Source organism: Pituophis catenifer, unplaced genomic scaffold, assembly GCF_029215685.1.
Source record: "Pituophis catenifer annectens isolate HBS135680 unplaced genomic scaffold, rPitCat1.0.hap2 SCAF_5, whole genome shotgun sequence".
In the NCBI taxonomy this organism is placed as follows: Eukaryota; Metazoa; Chordata; class Lepidosauria; order Squamata; family Colubridae; genus Pituophis; species Pituophis catenifer.
Window position 1 is genome coordinate 56,489,613 of NW_027256885.1, and position 19,947 is coordinate 56,509,559.

The following is a 19,947-nucleotide window of genomic DNA, read 5'->3' on the forward strand; positions in this document are numbered from 1 at the left end:
GTTATGGCTGCTGCAGTCCTACCACCGTTGGGCACCATAGCTTGCACTATCTCATCCCGTTTGCTCTGGAATTGAGGCATCCGAGAGAAAGCGTCGGCCAGGAAGTTCTTGCCATCGGGCATGTGTTTTAGCGTGAACCGGAAACGCTGAAAATAATGTGCCCACCGGACTTGTTTAGGAGACAGTCGTCTGGGAGTTTGTAATGCTATAAGGTTGCGGTGATCCGTCCACACCTCAAATGGTACCTGTGCTCCTTCCAAAAGATGCCTCCAGGTGAGAAGAGCCCAACGAACAGCAAACGCCTCCTTTTCCCAGATAGCCCAACCCCTTTCTGTGTGTTGTGGCCCCGCCCTCTGAGCCTGTCCCATCGGAGGAAGAAAGCTCCGAGCATGAGGAAGAGGAGTCAGCCAGGCCTCCCTCTCCAGGCCCCTCCCCTCTGGCATTGTCTCAAGTGCCGGCCGAGGGAGAAGAGACAGCTGATTCAAATCAGAGTGATGAGGAAACATCATTCCTGGACGCACGCCTCCGAAGGCGTGATAAACGTTTGCAGCAGCTTAGGAGGCGTGCTAGGGATTAGAACTGAGTCACTGGACCACACCCCAGAGACTATATAATAGAGGGTAGTGGTCAAAGGATCCTTGTGACGAACAAAGCAAAACCTTGGATAGTCACTAAAGCCTCGTCCGGAGCTGCTGAGAGAAAGATTTAAAGTGGACTCTGGAATATTTGTCTTTCTGTTTTACTTTGAAAATAAAGTCACTTGGCAGACGGTGTGTCTATCGCTGCCAAGTGGGAGATAAGAACTGGGTGCGTTCCAAAGTGTTTCCTTAACCCTCGACTGGCTGTGTGTGTGTGTGTGGGTACGGGGACAGATCACTGTGGGACTGAATTTTTTGGAGGTGTACTATGAATGGTTTCGATTGATCAGGATGTTGTAGTACGGGTGCCTCAGCAAAACAACGTTTCAGGGTTTCAAAAGCTGTCTGGCACTCCATTGTCCAATCCAAGCGCCATCCAGGTCGCGGAGGCCCCTCCCCTTTTGTGCGTAGCAGGTTTGTTAACGGCAGAGCAATATGTGCGAATGTTGGGATGAACTGACGATAGAATTTGGCGAACCCAAGGAAGCTTTGTAACTGTTTCCTTGTTGTAGGGGCCAGCCATTCCAGCACAGTATTTACTTTTGTCGGATCCATCGCTATACCGTCCTTGGATATCCTATATCTGAGATAGTCTAGTTCTGTGTGATGGAATTCGCACTTGGACACCTTAACATACAGGCGGGCTTTTAACAACCGTTCCAATACCTGACGGACTAAACTAATATGTTCCTCCATAGACTCGGTGTATATTAAGATATCGTCTAGATACACTAGAACCCCTTGGTATAGATAATCGTGTAATACCTCATTAATCAATTGCATAAAGACTGCGGGAGTGCTCTGCAATCCAAACGGCATAACACAAAACTTATAACTGCCCAATGGGCAGTTAAAGGTGGTTTTCCACTCGTCTCCTTGTTTTACACGTACCCTATAGTAGGCCTCCCGTAAGTCCAATTTTGTAAAATACTTTCCGGTCGCTAATGCAGCTAACAGGTCCTTCATTAAGGGTAACGGGTATAATGGTTCTACGCTTACTGCGTTCAAACCTCGATACTCCACACATAAATGAAGCCCTCCATCCTTTTTCTCACGGAACAACACCGGAGCGGCCATACGTGACCGACTAGGTTGTATAAACCCACGGGCTAGGTTTTTGTCAATGTATTTACGTAATTCTTCCACCTCACATGGGGTCATGGCATACATGCGTGATTTTGGCAGCTTTACCCCAGGTATTAGTTCAATGACGCAGTCAGTGGGACGGTGTGGTAACGTATCACATTCCCCCTCATCAAATACTGCCGCTAGATCTGCATATACTGCTGGTACTCCAACGGGACATATATCGCTATCCAGCCCCAACGAAACTCCTTGCTCTTTCGGAACCTTCTGTGAGCTACCCGGATCTGGTCCTATCGACAGACGGAGTTTCCTGAAACCCCCCTCCCACCAGATTGTGGGCTTCCATTTATCCAACCAAGCCAATCCCAAAATCACGGGTTCGATCATTGTGTCCACCACCACAAACCGTATGTTTTCCCAGTGAGCTCCTATCTCCATTTTTACTAATTCTGTCACTTGGGTTGCTGGGGCTCCCCCTAAAGTAGATCCATCCATCTGTTCCAATGTTATTGGGGTTTTTAACGACCGTAACCGTATACCCAAACGGGTGGCTACAGTTCGCCTCATCAAACACCTTGTACACACAGAATCAATAAGGGCTTCATGCTGTACTCGTGTTGGCCCCTGTAATGGTGTCAGGGTTATGGGTATGAGGAAGGGACGGATGGGCTCACTTACCATTGGGTCATTGGTGTCCTCTTCCTCATTACTATCGGCTAGCACCACAGGAACTATCCCAGGATGTACAGCAGGACCCGGTTCCTTTGTTGTGGTTCCATTGGGGCTCTGTCCCGGTGGCAATAGACCTCTGGTCTTTTCCGGGGTTGGTCGCCCACGGGACTTTCCACTAGCTGTCAGGGCATTCGGTCCAGGTGGGTGAGCCGGTGGTAGCGGGCATTCCAGAGCCCTATGGCCAGGTTGATTACACCGGAAACAGCGTAACAGCCACCGTGTGGATTCAGCTACTCGAGGATCAGGCTCCCCTCGCCCTGCTGCTCTGACAGGACCCAGCCGGTCTGGTTGGCGTCGGATGGGGATCGTACTCACACCTCCCCTAACCCGGAACTCTCTTAGTCCCACGTCCAGGTCAATAGCTGCTTTACACCACTCAGACAAACGGGGTGGCATGCCCCGATATACACAGGCTTGCCTTAGGTCATGATCCAGTCCAAGATGGAATTGATGAACAAGCATGCGTTCGGGCCAACCCCTAACTCTCCCCGCTAGCCGACGAAACTCTTTTACGTATTCCTTTGCCGAACGGTCCCGTTGTTTCAGGGCCACAAGCTCCCCCTCAGCTACTTGTGTTCGTGTGTCATCTTCAAATCGTACCCTGAGGCCTTCCAGGAATAAGCCAACATCAGTGAGCTCTCGAGCGTGGTCGTTATGCAAGTCCGCTACCCAATCCGCAGCTTCACCTGTTACAGTCGTTGTAATGGCCACTACCATGGACCACTGAGTTGGATATAAGCGCCCATATAAATCAATATAACTGTGTACCTGGCTCAGGAACAGGGCTACACGGTCTGGGTTGCCATCAAACGTGGTCTGCAAGGGGGGTGGCCCCCAGACTGGTTGGGGTCCCCATACCCCAGGCTGTCCAGCCGGTACTGGAGGATAAGCTATCTGTCCCGAGACCTGACTTGGCCCCTGCCCCGGAGGGGGGGAAGCGACCCAGACGCTGTCCCTGTAGCCACGCCCGCCGATGATCCAAGTGATTGGGTTGCAGCATATTGTGTGGCCGGTGGTCGGGGATTGCTTTGGGAGGGACCCACCTGTAATTTGGGGCTAGCCAGGCGGAACCGGGTCTCTGTCCCTGCGGAGGATGTTGGCCAGCCAGGGTTAGGTTCCGTCCCCGTCATCCACGGTTGCCACGATTGTGCATCCCGGAAGCTGGCTTCACCAAAACGCTCCCGAAGGACTTCTATGGTGGAGTGGCCCAAACTTGTTGAATAGCTCCACTCCCCGTCATCGTCTTCCACCCAGCGCCGTCCTCTCCAGTGGTGGAAACGTTCGCTGTAAGGGGGCGACACCTGGTCCTTCGGGGCCCCTGCCGGAGCAGCCAAGGCGGGGCTCTGCCACCACTCTCCTAGCAATGCCGGGGTGGCCCCCCCCTTGCCGCAACAGCGTCCTTACCTTCCTCTCCCTGGCTGTGGCTTTGACAGCGTTCTTTCGGATGAACCGAGGGCTGAACTTCAGCCGGGCTTTCCTCAGCTGCAGGCAGCCCCTCCTCCTCCGAGGTCGGCGTTGCAACAGTTGTATCCACTCCCTCTGCCATTCTGTAGGCATGCAAAGGGAAGCACCGATTTCCTCTCAGGAATGCCGTGCGAGACGCAATCAAAACACAGCTACAGCCTTATTCAGCTCTTTTGGCATGCTGGTTTATTCGCATCCGCATCCAGCTACACACACTGATTCGTAAACACGATTGAAATCGGCGCTACGTTACACCAAGAATGGGGCGTTTATATAGCCCATCTTTCCATTAACTCATTAGGACCGCGCCCTTGTTTGTTACCACGCCCCTCTTTTAGGGGCGTAGACCGCGCCCTTGTTTATTACCACGCCCCTCTTTTAGGGGCGTAATTGGTCTTCAGCGTGTTCTGGAAGGTGCTGCCGCTGTGTCCTCTGGAACGGTCCTAATCCCGTCACACCCGATACCACCACCCCACACCCCGCATACGGCCGCCTTCACCCAGTGCCACCACCACCAAGTATATATATGTCCCTCGATGCTTTCAGCACGCGTTAGCGATGTCGAGCAGGTTGCTAGGCTCGACACCCTCTCCGTGTAGGCAGAGAGTTCTCCTAACTGGGCCTGGGGTCGTAAGTCTTCACAACGACCCCCAAAAGACCCCAAAGGGTAGGTCAGTCCCCATCCTCAAGGCGCGATCTCGGCAACCGTCGCCATCTTGCGCATGCGCTGTTTGCTGTTTTAAGTTAAATTTAGCATGCTTCACAACGGGGGAGACGGTGTCCCCTCCACCTCCTGGAGCCCATTATAATGCAGACCATCAGCCACAACCGGGCTGGGCCAGTTTCTTGGGGTGGAGAGCAAGTTGCGCATCTCCCCGAGTGACCGAGGTGCATGCAGCACCAACAAGGGCCGGAAGAAGCACCTGCGAGATATGGCAAGTACAGGGGTGCTTTGCTTCCTCTCTGGAATATGGAGCGAGTCTCCATTCCCCGCTGTCGCCCTTACCTTCTCAGGCCAGGCAAGGAGTGACTGGGAGAGTGAGGGGCGGGGTTAGCCAGTGGTGGGTTCAGCAGACAGGGAGCCACAGCAGGGGGATGAAAGAGCTGCATGCGGCTCCAGAGCCACAGGTTGCAGACACCCGACCTACACAGTGAGAAAGAATAAGGAAAAAAAACAACACCAAATGACTTTAAGAGAAGAATTTAAAAAACTTGAGCTAGAACTACAAAGAGATCCACAAAAGAAAACTCTTAAAAATCAAATGGAAATAATAAAACATAAGTTGAATTTAATAGAAAAGGAAGAATTGGCACAACAAATCAAAAGAGCAAATCAGAATTTGTTTGAAAATGCCAAGAAACCAGTTAGATGGTTAGCCTATAAATTGAAAAAAGAGAGAAGAAATTGATAAGTAAATTACAAGATGAGAAAGGATGTATACAGTTTCAAAATGAGATTTGAAAAAAAATAAAATTTTATGAAAAATTATATGATCTAGAAAAAAATTCAGAGGAAAAGATAATGCGGTATCTGGAAAGAGGTAAAGTACCAAAAGTGCCTGAGAATATTAAAAATATGTTAAATCAGTGGTTCCCAAACTTTTTCAGTCCACCGCCCCCTTGGTACTATAAACTCATCCTCAGTGCCCCCCACCCGGGGGTGGGTTCTACTTAACTTTACTACTGGTTTGTAGTGGGGCCGCGCGTGCGCGCGCTCACTTCGCTCACGCATGCACACGCTCTTCTGCACATGCGCAGAAGCGTTTTGGTGATGTCGGGGTCGGTGGGCGGGGCCTCCTGCCGGTTTTACTACCGGTTCTATAGGCAACCCACCACTGCCCCCACCCCCACCCCCTATAAATAGCATTGTTCGGAATAGCTCTTTGCACAACCCACTAAGGAAGATAGTAACAGTAAAATACACGGAATACAGCCATTTTTGGCCTCCTGAAGCCTTGCCCCGCATGTCCCATTTTTGTGAAAAACGGGCCCGTTTTTCGCAAAAACAGGGTACGCAGAGCCTTTGGGAGGCCTGCAGGCTGCTCCAATACAAATCTATCCCTGTAACAAAAATAGCTAACACTATTAGTTAACGCTAAAGAAATCCCCTGAATCAACCAATCTAGAGCAGTGATTCTCAGCTGGGGGTTCCTTTTGAATTTGCTGACCACCAGCGAGTGGGAGAAAGCAATTTCACAGAGGAGGGGATGGAGAGGGCTGTGGGATGAATTCACACCCATTCCCAGACCCCCTTGGGATCAACCTGCAGCCCTCCCCTGCCTCTTCAGGCGGTGGAGCGTGGGGGGGGGATGCTTTTCAAGAAGTCACAAGGAGGGCTGAGAGCTGGTTTCTGTCCCACAAGTAAGATTTGGTCCAGAACCAACCCCAACATGAAGGTCTTTTATTTGCTCCTTGTACTCCTTGTCTTTGCATTTTTAACAGGTAATAAATTAAATTTCTGATGATGTAAAAATAGCTCATAACTCACCTTTCTAGACAGCTATTATCATGTCTAAAAGCAAGATACTCTTCTCCATCTTTTGTCTGGAGTACCATTTAATCCAGAGCCTTTTAATTCCAGAAGTCCAAGTTTCAAGAATGGACTTCTGGAATTAAAGCTCCATTTTTTAGCTAAAACTTATTTCACACCTGTTAGTTTTGCTTGAGCAGTGTGAACAATTGACAGTGTGATCCTCCAAAGGTCTGAAAAATATATCATTGATTTTTCTTTGGCATTTAAACTAGATAACCAATGTGAAAAAGTGCATCAAGGAAGGACTGGAAAGCCAATTCATACTGAACTGTATTGGGTTTTCTGTTGTTATTTGAATAAAATGAAAAGAAATCAAATAGTGGTACTTAGTGCGGAAAAAGAGATGAAATAATGGGTCATTCTCAACACTTGAATTCTCTACATTTAAAATAGAAATTATTATGGTTAAGTGAATTTTGCCCCATTTTACGATTTTTCTTGCCATAGTTCAAATCAAAGTTCAAATCAAAGATTTGATAGTTCAAATCAGAGATTTGATATTTCAAATCAAAGATTTCTGAGACCAATGTTGAATACTCAAATTTCAGTAGTCACCAATCCCAGTCTTAAAATGAGTTTAGAATCAGTGGGAGTCACTGATAACAATGAACTACTAGCTACTGATAATAAGTCCAGTCCTGGCTTTCTTTTTCTTCTGTCCAAGTTTTGCAAGTACTTTTTCCAGGTATATGTTTGATTCCAAAGTATACAAACCATTATTGTTAGGGAAAAAATGGGTCTTCCAAGCAGTTTTAAAAGACACTGTCAGAATGACTCTGCTCTCAGCCCCCCTTGTGGCTCCTTGAAAAGCATCCCCCCCACATATGTAAAGGAAAAGAATAAGCTTAAAAATCCTAGCCTTTTAAAATTGAAAATATGGAGAATTGGGAGGATGAATATGAGACACTAAGGGAGATGTTTCAAAAAGTAAGGGAGGCATTTAAGGGAAATAAGCAGAGAATTGGTTAGCTTGCAAAAAAAAAAAGAGAAAAGATGAATGAGAAGCAAGAAACGAGATAATATTGAAAAGGAAATAATTGAAAAAAAAAGATAAAGATGATTACACTGGGTTCAATAGAAAAAATGGAATAAGATGAAATATACTGCTAATAATTAAAAAGATGAGGGGAAATTTTGAGAAACATACTTGATAAATGAAAGAAAGACCGGGGTTGCCTGGACTCCATAGTGGAAAATATAAAATTGAAAATGAATACAGCAATAGAGGGGGATGAAGGAAGGAGAAGAGAGAGGGAAGAAGGAAGGAGAGGGAAGGAAGAGAAGGGAGGAAGGAAGGGAAGGGAAATTAGAGTAGGAGTGAGGGTAAGAGGGAGGAAGAGAGGAGGAGAAGGAGAAAGGAAGGGGAAGTAGGGAGGAGAAGAAGGGGAAGAGAAAGTAAGAAGGAAAGAAAAGAGAGGTGGTACGTTTGAGGAGAAAGATTGCTGTACAATAAAAAAGATGAAATGGAAGAAAGGCAACCCCAAACAAATATAAAGATATTAAGATAAAGAATGAATTGTTAAACTTTAAAGAATAAAAGAGAACAAATATGAATAAATAGCAATAATTAGAAACACACATACAAACATACAATGTATTTTCTTTGAACAGAGTATTTGGCCGGTTTACAAATTTAAACAGTGTTTAGTCATTTCAATTAAATTTACAATTTCTATATTTCCTTTTTGCCATATTTATTCCTCATCTATTTTTTAAAAAAACCAATATTACCCTTCATCCTCATCTCTAATCTTAATCAAATTCAATTTTTCCCTTCTATTCTATATTATACCCCTTCCCATTGTCATCTATTTTTAAATCCATCCTCACATCGGTTAATTATGTAATATTATAGTTGTTTAATACAAATTCAACATTTTAATATAAATCAATTAATTATATAACTATCTTTTTTGTATATTAATCAATATGAACATGAATATTCCAATTATTTCCATGCCATCCAATTTCTTACAAATCCATTAATTATATTTACCAATAATAATAAACCAAATAATTTCCCCCATATATTCCTCCAAACCACAACTTAACCGTTTCTGCTTTCAACACAATATACAATTAATAGTATCTCAATTATTACAATTCCCTAGTTAAATAGAGCTTTCCCCTTATGTTACTCATTTTCACATCTTAAACTCTCCCAATAACCCAAATAGTTTTGCCCATATAATCCTCCAAATCACAACTTAATCATTTCTACTTTCATCACAATATGTAATTTAAAATATTTCAATCGTTACAATTTCCCTAATTAAATTTAAAAATGTTCTAGCTGTTATCCAAGCTACAACTTAATCCTTTTTACTTTCACCACCATATACCATTAAAGGTATTTCAATTGTTACAGTTTATACTTATTCATATTTCTAAAAAAAATAAAAAAATAAAAACTTATCATTCTCTAGATTTCAAAAATACAAAGACAAATATTCCAATTATTCATTTCATTTTTACAATCATGATTTCCCATTTATTTCTTACTACTATTCATATTTCAATTCTAAATATGTATAACATCTTTCTCTTTCATTTCTTTTTCTTCCCATTTTTATTTTTGCCTTTTTCTTTCTCCTTTTTTTCTTTTGTGTTTTAAAATCTTGAACTCTCCTCTTTTGCCCTAAATTTCCCATTGTTTGCACCTACCTTTTTTGGTGAGGAAAAAGAAAAGGAAATCTGCCTCTGCCTAATTTTCCAACGTTGCAGCAAACAGCCAACAGCCTGCTTTACTTTCAGTTTCGTTTTCAGCTTGATTAGCACAAGGAGAAAAAAAAATCTGCTCCAGCAATTTAGCTCTTTGTGTTGTGCCCCAGCTCCGGATCCCAAAAGTGTGACACACACAAAGCTCCAAAAACTCCATTTAATACAAACAGACCCCTTCCAAAATGCAGGCTTCCAGTGCAAATGTCCTTATCAGCCTGCTATGAATTACAGAGAAGAAACAAAGTCTGACAAGGGTTGGCAACCAGCCCAGAAACCAAGATATAACAAGAAACTCACTCTCAAAATACTCTGCGTAGAAATTAAACGTTGTTTCCAGCAGCGTGTGCTATCTGTGAGCGAACTTAGGAGCCTCTGGAGGTTCTGAAGGCCCTGGTTGAGTCTCTGCCTCTGGCACCACATCCTCTTCAGCCTCCTCACTGTCCGACTTGAGCGCCGGCTGCACAGGCTGCTGGCGCGACACCACACCAGTGTTGTGGCCCGCCAGTAGCCTGCGCGGATCGTGGCTGATCCCGACGACGAGGAGGCTGGTGTGGTGTCACGCCAGCAGCCTGCACAGTTGGCGCTTGCGTCGGACAGTGAGGAGGCCGAAGAGGATGTGATGTCAGAGGCAGAGACTCAGCCAGGGCCTTCAGAATCTCCAGAGGCTCCTTCCAGTGGAGAGAGCGAAGTGGAGGAACCTCTCCTCAATGCTCGGGCATGCAGGGCTGCCAAAAGGCAGGAGTGGCTACTCAGGAGGAGGAGGTCTACTCAAGAGTAGGGGTTGAGGATAATTGGCCACTCCCTTAGCCTATTTAAGTCCCATGCAGCTAGTGCTTTCTTGCTAGAAACAACGTCTCATTACTACAGAGCATCTTGGAGAGCGAGCGACTTCTCATATCTGGTTTTCTGGGCTGGTTGCCAACCTTTGTCGGACTTTGTTCTTAATAACTTTGATAAGGACCCTTTGCACGGGAAGCCTGCATTCTTGAAAGGGGTGTGTTTGGAATTAAACAGTGTTTGCGAAGCTTGGTGTGTGTCACATTCTTTGGGAATCCGAAGCTGGGGCAGAACAACCAGCCTCCTCGTTGTTGGGATCAGCCACAATCCGTGCAGGCCGCTGGTGGGCCAAAACACTTTGCAGCAAGCAGCAGAGCCCTGCGCAAAACAGCTGAGAGTAAATCAGCTGAGAGTCGGGAGGCCGATCTAATCAACGGGCTAATTAGCCTATGCTGAAGCTGAAAGGAGTTGTTTTTTCTTGCTGTTTGCTTGCAAGGAGGTAACTGCTGCGAGGCACAGGCCAAAGGGTGGGGGCCACCCTCCTTGCCACTTAGCGCCCCCCTGCCGCCCCCCTTGCCTCTTACCGCCCCCCTAAGCCATCCCACCGCCCCCCAGGGGGCGGTACCACCCACTTTGGGAACCACTGTGTTAAATGAAAAAATAACAATGATGGAGTTGACAGGCGATAAAAAGGCAAAAAAGTAATAAGACCCCAGGACCAGATGGATTACCAGCAGAGGTTTATAAATGCTTACAAGATACATTAAGCCTGTCAATGTTAGATGTTTGTAATGAGGTAATGTTAGAGGCTGAAATACCAAACACCTGGACAGAAGCAAATATTACCCTTATTCCAAAAGAAGACTCAGATCTGACACAGGTTAAGAATTATAGACCAATATCACTATTGAATGCAGACTATAAAATATTCGCGTCAATAGTAGCAGAGAGAATATAAAAAGATTTTTAAATGAATTTATTCATCCAGATCAAAATGGATTTCTACCAAAAAGACAAATAAAAAACATAAGGTTTGTCTTAGATACGTTGGAACATTATGAGATATATTCAGAAAAACAAATGGCATTGATCTTCTTAGAAGCACAGAAAGCATTTGATAACGTAAATTGGCAATTTATGACGCAACAGTTAAGATAGTATGGATTTTGGAGATAAATTTATAAAAATGAACAAGACAATATATTACAGACAAACAACAAAAGTAATAGTTAATGGGTACTTTACAGAAAACTTTAATATAAAAAAAAGGCACAAGACAAGGATGTCCATTTTCCCCATTATTATTTATATTAACATTGGAAGTGTTAAACAGAAACATTAGGCAAGACCTAGAAATAAAAGTTATGGAAATAAAGGAAAAATAAAAATTACAAGCATTTGCAGACGACTTGATATTCATATTAGAAGAACCATTGGAAACCAGTCCCAAAGTAATGAAAAGAATAGAAGAATATGGGGAAGTAGCAGGATTGAAAATAAATAAAGAAAAAACTAAAACAATAGTTAAAAATCTTACAGATAAGCAAAAAAATGAACTGGCAAAAAAGACATCTTCAGATAGTTAAGAAAGCTAAATACACTGCTCAAAAAAATAAAGGTAACACAAGCAGAAGACATCCGAGATCTGAATGAATGAAATAGCCTTATTAAATACTTTGTTCGTTACATACAGTAGTTTTGTGTTCCCTTTAGTTGTTTGAGCAGTATATTTGGGAATACATCTAACAGCAAGATGCGCAACAATCGAAGTTAACTATATTAAGCTACTAAAACAAATAAAACTAGACTTGGAAAAATGGAACGGTTTGCAATTATCAATGTTAGGAAGAATAGCGACTATAAAAATTAATATTCTACTGAAACTACTTTTCTTCTTCCAAACGATCCCTATAAAAATAAAGAATTTTTTTTAATGAGCTAAATACAATAATTTTGAAATTTATTTGGCAAGGGAAAAAAACTAGAATTAGATTGAAACTGTTGCAAGACTCAAAAAATAATGGAGGTTTTGGATTACCAGATTGTGAGTTATATTATCAAGCGTGTGTACTAACATGGGTGAAAGAATGGATAACCGTCAGACATAAAAGATTATTATAGACATAAAATTAGAGATTCCTTGATACAAACATGGACCCAGATCAGACAAAAACACTACAAGAAAATCCCAAATTGGCTCTCAACGATGGAGGCCCTGACTCACCCAAATAGGCGGGAGAGGGAGAAAATGGCCAGATATAAAGATATTCTAGACGAAGGAGGGAGGCTTAAACCAAATGATACCTTACGAGAGCAAGGAATAACTTTAGATTGGTGGACCTACTCACAAGTAAAATCCAGATATCAGAGGGACAAAGAACAATACGGTCTAGAACCGGGACCAAATGGATTGGATAAAGTCCTGATGGGAACAAATAAAAAGATTCTGGCAAAATTATACAATTATTTGCTAAGCGATGAGAAGTTTGAAGATGTTACAAAGAATCAAATAATTGCATGGGAGAAAAATATAGGGTGCAATATAAATTTTGGGGAATGGGAGGAGGCATGGAACAGAAATCTTAAATTGACTAGAGCGGTGGCATATAAGGAAAATCATTACAAAATGTTTCATAGATGGTACCTAGCTCCGGCCAGACTAGCGAAGATATATCCCAATATACATCCCAATTGTTGGAAATGTGGCCATGGCCAAGGCACCTTCTTTCACATGTGGTGGACATGCCCGGAAGCAAAAGGATATTGGAGTAAGATCAGGAGATGGTTACACGAAATAATTGGGGAAGATATTGAACTAACACCAGAGATTTTCCTCCTGGGAATAATAAAGAAGCCATATAGAAAGGAAATGACACATTTAATGATCCATATAATTACAGCCGCTAGATTGGCATACGCACAGTACTGGAAAGAGAAAATTCAACCACCAGAAGAGCTTACAATTAAGAAAATACTCGAGTGCGCAGAGATGACTAAATTAACTTATGAATTAAATGATGAAAAGTCAGTATACTATATGGTGTGGGAAAGGTGGTACAAGTGGTTGCATGATAAAATGGAAGAAAGATCTAAGGTGTGTTAAATATTGGTTAAAAGTGAGTCAAAATATCAACAAGTATCATTTATGTAAATAGTTAAAACACTGCACATCCGATACAAATTGAAAATGTTTATTATATTTATGTGTTCTACGTTATTGTTTGAATGATTGTTTGTTTGTTTGTTTTCTTTTTATTTCCTTTTTGTTCTGTAAAAAATCTCAATAAAGTTTCTATAAAAAAAAAAAGAAAACCAATCAATTGATACACAACTTGCAGAAAGGAAATTAGGATGGAGATCAAACCCACAAAAAGAAAGGAAAAAGAGAAACAGGTCTCACAAAAATAAAAATTTCTAAATTAAGCAACAGCGAAGCCAGTTATTTTTAAAAAAATACATGACTGAATATATGAAAAGATGGTTGAGGCGAAGTAGTGGTTAATATTATCCTGAGGAGAGTGACAGACCTCTGCAATGCCGTAATTTTGGGATGTGAAAAGGGCCTTAAATTGTTGGATTGGAATTATCTATTTTTGGTTTTTTTTTCATTAACGTATCATATCTATGCTGAGGTATAAGGCAAGAGAGTCATGCTGGGGCATGCAGGAGATCTGGCTGTTACCCCATTATGACGATGGGAATTATTAATCCTGAAGAAAGCCACTACTACAGATATATGGATTACAATTATAAAGTCACTCGGGTGGGTTTTTATATATATATATATATATATATATATATATATATATATATATATATATATATATATATACACGAAGATATTCATTATTGATGGGGGCAGATGATAATTGAGGACTTTGAATATTCTGTTGCAACTGGGATGTTATGTTACCCTAATCCGGATGATGGAGTCAGTAATCCAGTGGAAAGACATCAAAGAAGATATTATATGGATTATAAATTTAAAGTCATTGATTTTGTTTATATAAGGGAATACTTTTTAGTAGGATGGGCAGAAGAACAAAGATATTAAGAATTGTTGTGTATGGAAATTTTGTAGGAAAGTGGGTGGTGACAGGCTAGTGTATTGATTGTATAGATTAAGAAAAGGGATGCTTAAGAGATATATTTATGGGAGTGGAGGAAATGGATAGAGTAGAATAAATGTAAAACTAGAATTTATGGGGAAGGCTGCTTTGAAATGTCATGTTAATATACACAAAAGATTAAATGTTAAAGTAGGATTTATTATATAGTTCTAAAGTGGAAGGTTGTTTTTATATATTAATACACAGACATAAGTAAGGGGGAGGAGAAAAAAAGGGCAGATTATCGATAAATTGGGAGTTATAATAATATTACTGTGTTAAATCAGAAATTATTATATAGTGTTATAATGGAATGTTATTTTGAAGTGTATGGTAAGAGGGGGAAGTAATAATATCACTAGAAGTAAGGGTCAGTATTTGGAGGAGGGAGTAAGGGGATGTTAAAATATTATATAATCTGTTATGTATTAGGTTTTTTATTTTGAAGAAGTCACAGGGGGGATGGGGTGGTGGTGGGGGTTAGGGAGGAGGGGGGGAAAAGGGGGGAAAATTTGTAATTGAAAACTTTTTCAATAAGAATTGTATTTGCACAACATTGGAAAAGCGAGGAAACACCTATGGAAGAAGATATAATTAAAAAAATATTGGACTGTGCAGAAATGGACAGATTAACACTGAAGATAAAAGAAAAAGAAGACAGAATATTTTTGAACTTGGGACTTGTTTTATCAATGGTTGGATAACAGGGATAGAAATTAGGAACTTATAATAAATAAATGTAGCTAGATATAAGTAGATAGATATTGATTTAAATAACTATATATATAATATAAATATAATAGATGTGATTATATAATTAATTTGTTAATTTTAAATCCAAATCCTTATATATAAGTATATAGACATATAAATACCTTCAGTAACAGCAAGATAAGATCAGTGTTTGGATTCTATACTCTATATTCCTTAGCTATTTATGGTTAATTCTCATTCGTACTATTAGTCAAGAGATAATCAAAGTTCCAATATTAGAGATCCAATTAATCAATTAATCAAAAGACGTAAAAAATGGAAATCAGAATGTCATCAATTATATATATCTTTAGTTGTATAAGAGTGATGTCAGCCAAGTCATAAATCCTCTTCTCTCCCCTCTCCACCTGCTTCCAATGCGTTTCGGCAGTTCTCTATGGTGGATCCTGCTGCTAGATCGTCCTCCTGTCAATCTTCTGCTAACTCCCTTCTTCAACTCAATGATGGCTGCACTTCCTGTTTCTTTGCAATACTCACAGGAATAAAAAAATTCAGAGGATCAGAGTCTCAGTCTCTTGCTTGCTTGCTTTTCACTCCGCTTCCAATCACAGCGCCAGCCGCATCAGCACTCGCCCTCCTCTCCCTCTCACCACGACCTCCAGAACTCTTTATACGAATAAAAACTGCTCTCTGCGTATTCCTGGTCGGCTTGCCGGGTCTCCGCCGATATAATCCGCTCCCACTCTCCGTCGCCGCCTCACTCGATCGAGAACTCCTCACCCGGCTCTGCCGACCTCTCTCTCCATGCCAAACGCTTCAAAGTATGGAAAAGTGGTAACCTATCTGGCACGGCACCTCAGATCTTCCTCTTAGCTCCCGTCTTTTTTGCTGGCTATTGCGGCTTCAGGCCAGCCATTAAAGGGCCGGCTCGCCGCGTTGGTTCGACAGAGCTGCCGGGTCCAGCGGGAGGTGGTTGCACCCCATACTCTCGCTCGCCCGGCTCTCTCTCTTGTCCGCAGGTCTCTCCGGGATCTGCGCCCCAAGGGGTCCCCAAAACGCGGTGATAAAGAGTGAAAGGGAGCGGAGATCGCCCACCCAACACCCTGTCGCCTCAAGTCGCCAACCAATACTTATTTTTATAGACAATATTTACAATATTTATTAATCTATTTATCTTAATTTCATATATTAAGCTTTGAATATTGATATTTAAGACTTATATTAACTCTTATATTAAGATTTGAATTTAGTTATATAACAACTACAATATCCATAAGGCTTGATTTAAGGAAGATAGTTTGCTGAATTGAGGAATCGATACTAATTAATTAAGATAGCAAATCCCTTAATAGATTTAAGAAGAGGAATCGATAAAGTAAATAGGGCAAAATCATTGAATGGTCATTTGGAAAAATATTGAGAAAATTATAAAAGAACAAAAGATAACCCTGAAAGAAATGGCAACAATGACTTCGACAATTTTGAAATCAGTTAAAAAAGCTCCATCTAACCCTGCTCTAACAACACTGTCCCCGGTAATTCAGAAACCCTTAGAAGGTATGCAAAAGTCAGATAAGCCACCACCAACTCCAACCCTTCAAACAGTACAATCTTCGCTATTCATGATTCAAGAAACCATGCTTGCAATGCAGGAGAAATTGCTAAATAGTCATTCTGAACTTAAAACAGATATTCATGTTTTGGACGCAAAAATGTCTGAGATTCAGGCCTCTATAGTGAATAATGAAAGGAGAATCCAAGATGTAGAACAGAGGATGGATCAAAGCGAGAAAAAATTAGACATGGTGGACCGAACATATGTGATACAACACAAAGGAATTGAAGAGTCCCTGCTACAGCTGGAAATGGATAAGGCCTCATACTACATTCGCCTCCAAAATATTTACGAAGAGAAGGAGGAGGACTTAAGTGATAAAATAGCCGGGTTGATAGCAGATGTCCTTCAGCAGGACAAACAAGATATTATTAAAGAACTTGATGAGGTCTACAGGGTTCAAACGAACTATGTTAGAAGAAATAGACTTCCCAGGGAGGTCCACGTGAAGTTCGCCAGGAAGAAAGTGAGGGATATTCTCCTCAACATAGCGAGAGAAGAAAAGATTGAATTCCAAGGAAAGGAGGTGAATATCCTAAAACAGGTACCTAGAAGAGTGAGGGAAGTGAGGAAAAACTATAGGTTCCTGGCAAGCTACTTAAATAGAAGGAATGTCACATTTCGATGGATTCTGCCAGAGGGGATGATTGTGTCATGGCAAGGAAGAAAAGTTAAAATCGATAGTTTATCTGAAGCACAAGACTTCCTAGAACAAATAAGAGGAGGAGAAGAAGAACAGACTAGTAAAGAAGAGCTCGATACAGTAAATACGGAAGAAGAGACCTCACAAGAGCAAACTACAAAAGAAGATATAGAGGAGGAGAAGAAAAAAGAAGAAGCGGAAGGGCAAGGAAAAAAGACCAGACCAGTAAGAGCGGTAACCCTAAAGACAAATAAAAACTAGAACCCGGACACAAAATAAGAAATGGACGGCCTAAAAATTATATCCTTAAATGTCAACGGCTTAAACGACCATAAAAAAAGAAAGATAATCCTATCAAAATTGACAAAACAGAATCCAGATATAATTTGTCTACAGGAGGTCCACATAAAAGAAGATGAGGCAAATTGTTTAGAATTTGTTAAATTTGGTAAATTATTTGTGTCATTAGCGGAGAAAAGGAAAAGGGGTGTGGCGATTTATGTGAAAAAGGGAATCGAGGCAGAATTAAAACATAAAGATACTAAAGGGAGAATTTTAATGGTAGAAATTAGGAGAGCTAATGCAAAAATGTTAGTGGGAGTATACGCTCCAAATGAGAAACAGGGACAATTTTATAAAAAACTACATGAACAATTAGGGAACTGGGCCCATCTGGAAATATGTATGCTAGGCGATTTTAATGGAATTGTTAATCCATTGAAAGACTATAAAAGTGGTGAGAGAAAAAGGAATAAAAGATTACCGCTGCCAAAAAGCTTCTTTGATCTTGTTGATGAACTCAACTTAATTGATATATGGCGTACTTTACATCCTCACGACTCTCAATATACCTTTTTCTCAAACCCACAGAATTCTTGGTCTAGAATTGACATGGTTTGGACTACTAGAAAATTAGGTTTAGAAATTAAGAAAGCAGATATAAGCATAAATTCTTGGACAGACCATAAATTTCTGGAAATACATTGGCACTATGTTAACAAGAGGAGACAACAAAGATGGAGTCTAAGATCTAACCTCTTGAATGAAAAAGATTTTATAATAAAATTAAATGAAGAAATCAAGCGCTTTTTCATTGAGAACGGCAGGCAAGATACGGCGAAGGAAATTGTATGGGATACTATGAAGGCGTATTTGAGAGGAGTAGCGATTTCATATATGGCATTTAAGAATAAGGAAGAAAGAAAAGTTAGAGATGAATATAATAAGAACTTGGAAGAAGCAGATAGCAAATTACAACAAAACCCGGGAGACGAGATGGCCAAACAAAAATGGATGATGGCAAGACACAACCTTAACGTCCTGGATCAGAAAGAGCTGGCACAAAAAATTAAGAGGATAAAACACTATCAATTTGAAAACGCCAACAAGTCGGGAAGATGGCTAGCATATAGATTAAAAAAAGAACAGGAAAAAAATCAGATTCTTATATTAGAAGACATCAATGGGGACATTCTGACAAAAGAAATGGATAAGTTAGAAAGAGCGAGAAAATTTTATGAAGGCTTATATAAAGAGGAAGTGATTGACCCAGACAAAATTGTACAATACTTGATGGAAGCTAACTTGCCACAGATAGCAGAAGAAGAGAGAGAAATGTTAAATAATAAAATCACAATGGAAGAACTTAAATCTGCGCTTGCCAAAATAAAGAAAAATAAAACACCAGGTCCAGACGGACTCCCGGGGGAAATTTACGTAAAATTTGAGGAAGAACTACTATTAGAATTGTTGGACATATTCAATGAGGTACTAGTGGGTACAAGAATCCCAGACTCCTGGAAGGAAACCTATATTACTCTCATTTTGAAAGAAGGTGCTGACCCAAAACAGATAGCAAATTACAGGCCGATTTCTCTGTTAAATTCAGATTATAAATTATTCACTAGTATAATTGCGGAGAGACTAAAAATTTTTTTAAATGGCTGGATTCATAGCGATCAGAAAGGATTCCTCCCAGGGAGGCAAATGAGGGATAACGTGAGGACAATAATAGATGTTATAGAATACTATGAACAACACCCGGAAAAACAGCTGGCGTTAGCGTTTTTGGACGCCCAAAAGGCGTTCGACAATTTAAATTGGAAATTCATGATTAACCAAATTGATTCGATGGGATTCGGCACAAATTTTAGAAAGATGATTGAAAATATATATAATAAACAGAGAACAAGTATATTAATAAATGGGGATAAGACACGGACATTCTGGATACAAAAGGGAGTCAGACAGGGATGCCCCCTGTCCCCCTTACTCTTTATAATGGCGCTGGAAATTCTATTAAGAAAGATTAGAGACAACAAAGAAATTAAAGGATTACAAATTAAGAAAGAAATTTTTAAAATACAAGCCTTCGCGGATGACGTGGCCTTAATAATGGAAGATCCCTTAAAATCTGGTCCCAAGGTACTCCAGGAAATACAACAGTATGGTGAAGTCGCTGGTTTTAAACTTAACAAAACTAAAACCAAAATCTTAGTAAGAAATATGGAGGAGATGAACAAGAAGCGGTTAGAAAAGTCCCTGGAACTGCAAATAACAAAGAAGATAAAATATCTGGGAATCTGGATCACTGTAAGGTATTCCTCCTTAAAAGAGGACAATTATAATCCATTACTACAAAAAATAAAACAGGATATAGATAGATGGAAGAAACTAAAATTATCCTTTACAGGTAAGATCTCAGCAATTAAAATGAATATTCTTCCCAAAATCATATTTCTGTTTCAAACCATTCCGGTGAACCTGGATAAAAAATATTTTCTAGATTTGGAAAGGAAGGTGCGAGATTTTTTGTGGGAAGGGAAGAAGGCAAGAATTGCATATAAAACGCTGCAAGGGAAAAGAAACATGGGCAGCTTCGGATTACCGGATTGGCAATTATATCAGAACGCAGC

At 41.0% G+C, this 19,947-nt stretch overlaps 1 long non-coding RNA gene across 1 annotated transcript in view; it reads left to right on the forward strand.

Moving 5' to 3' along the window:
* LOC139317525 (uncharacterized) overlaps window positions 1-15,284 on the forward strand; it is a 48,931-nt gene extending 33,647 nt beyond the window's left edge. The window contains exon 3 of the long non-coding RNA XR_011600462.1: window positions 15,205-15,284. This is a non-coding gene — a long non-coding RNA (uncharacterized lncRNA). The remainder of the gene's footprint in view (window positions 1-15,204) is intronic.
* The last annotated feature ends 4,663 nt before the right edge of the window (window positions 15,285-19,947 follow it).